General features: G+C 52.4%; 1 pseudogene; it reads left to right on the top strand.

Moving 5' to 3' along the window:
• The first annotated feature begins 1,158 nt into the window (after positions 1 to 1,158).
• Positions 1,159 to 1,885, top strand: LOC144160062 (E3 ubiquitin-protein ligase MARCHF1-like; annotated as a pseudogene).
• Positions 1,886 to 2,136: the final 251 nt, after the last annotated feature.

Below are 2,136 nucleotides of genomic sequence, written 5' to 3'. Positions count from 1 at the left end.
TTCGCAAATGGGGCCAAGTTTCCATCTGCGCCCAGCTTGTAACCGCCAGCAGCGACGTCAAGAAACGTCTTCGTGCCTGCACTAAAGTCTCGTCCCAAGGTCATTTCGACTAACATCTCCTGAAGGCGCAAGAACTTTTGATGTTTCACAGTGCCCTCCAGTGCGAGACACAAAGGTAAGGCGCTTTTCTTCTGCGCTGAGAACTTCCTATTCTTACGTCTTCATCTATGTGCGCCAGATCCACTTTCTTTGCCTACTTGGCCATTGTGGAAGATCTCTGCAGACACTGGATGGAATGGCCTATGGCCTTTCGTGTTACTCAGAGCCTTCTTTCCTTTCCTTGCATGTTTCTGTCCCGTAATCGTCAATTCCTGTTGGCCCAGATGGCTCTAATCTCGGCTCGAGCACGTACCTTGAGCTTGAACACTTGAGGTTTTACTGGAAAATAAACGTCTGCCATACCTATTCCTGTTACCTGTTCTTGACCTCCTTTTGATTCTGTGTCTTTTGTGTCTCTTAATATATACCTACGTCGCCAAGGTCTGAAGAACGCTTCGTTGTACACTCCTGCAGAGAAATTGAATCCGTACAAGATTTCTCAATTTCCAGAGGTCGGTTCTCCAATATGTATATCAGACGACGAGAGACTCCCCTGCGACGCATTATGCTGCGATTTACTCTTCGTGTGCTTCTGTCGCTCGGGAGTACAGAGCGGCACCTGCCACATGGATAATGATGGTGATGATGATAATAACTTTATTTTGCCCGAAACAGTGTGCTGCATGTATTTTCGAGACGGCTGGTGTGCAGTGTTCGGCCTACTACGGTAAGGTTTCTTTACCCCCGTAAACCATTTTTTGCTTTTCTTAAACATTCAGACAATTCCTTTCCTTCCGTTCTCCGGTTCCGTGTTGTCGCATTCCATATAATAGACTAAACCAAATTGTTGTTACCCAATTGCTGAGGGGCTATGCACCATTTTTAAGGCCCATCATCATCATCATCATCATCGTCGTCGTCGTTGTCATCAGCATCATCATCACCATCCGCACGAGCTGTGGAACGCTTGCTCGCAATTTGCTCGGGGAAGTCAGAGCGACGTGGCAGAGCATGTTCATCGAACGGCGACTTCGCCGCGACTGTTTCAAGGCTAGCAGCATGGAGCATCCAGCGGCGGGGTGTTCCCCAGAAGAGCTGTGCCAGCAGCCTCCTCCAGCGTCCGAGGCGCCAACAGTGCAGCAGCAGCTGAGGCCCTCTTCGCAGCCCTCCAACGGCCAGACGAACGGCGGCATGCCCAGCACCTGCTACTACGGGACGGATCCGGCGAACCCTTTCATCCCGCCTTGCTACGGTGCGGGAAGCCTGCGCGACGTGCACCAGGCCCGCCTGCAGGAGAGGATCAAATCGCTTAACACCCGACGCTGCGAGCTGTGCAAGTTCAACTTCATCGTGCACGCAGAGGTCAAGCGGGGGAAGCTGGAGATGTCCTCAGTGGAGCAGCGCAAGGTACTCTGCCCCGTCGCCTTCCACGTGGTGGCCATCACGTGCGTGGTCCGGTCGCTGTACGTGCTCGTCGACCAAGCGGCCCAAGAGATGCGAGAGGGAAACCGGGACTGATCCTTCCGGACCAAGCTCATCGCGGTCGCCATCGGCTTCTCGGGTGACCTCGTCTCCACGTGCGTGCAGTGCAAATCGACACACTGCGCCTGGAGGGCCGTCAGGACCATCCAGATCCAAGACGCGCTGGTGCTGGACAAGGGCGCCGCGCTGCCCACAGCCATCGACCTTTCGCCGCTGGTTGTAGTTCAGGTGTGGCAGGCAGCTGGTGCCTTCAGCAGCTCGTAACTGGACCCTATTTAGTTAAAGAAATCTTTATTTTGACCTGTTTTCTCGACGTTTGATATGTCCGCGGCCGCATTAAAGACAATCTCGGTGTTATTCAACCACTGGAACCTGGCTGGACGCTTTCATTTCTTTATTGGCTATGTTTCACCTCTACTGTGGCTGTGTAAGCACAGCCACAGTAAGCACGACGTAAGCGTAAGCAAGACGTAAGCAATCAGTGACGTGCTGCACCTATAGTTATGACGACATGCAGTGTAATTTGACAAGTCATTCACAAATATCGCTACCAAG

This window comes from Haemaphysalis longicornis, unplaced genomic scaffold (assembly GCF_048455015.1).
Source record: "Haemaphysalis longicornis isolate Haplotype H1 unplaced genomic scaffold, Haemaphysalis longicornis Haplotype H1 scaffold_10, whole genome shotgun sequence".
NCBI classification, from domain to species: Eukaryota; Metazoa; Arthropoda; class Arachnida; order Ixodida; family Ixodidae; genus Haemaphysalis; species Haemaphysalis longicornis.
Note: the sequence above shows the minus strand (reverse complement) of the source record. Positions and strands in the feature narration are given on the sequence as shown.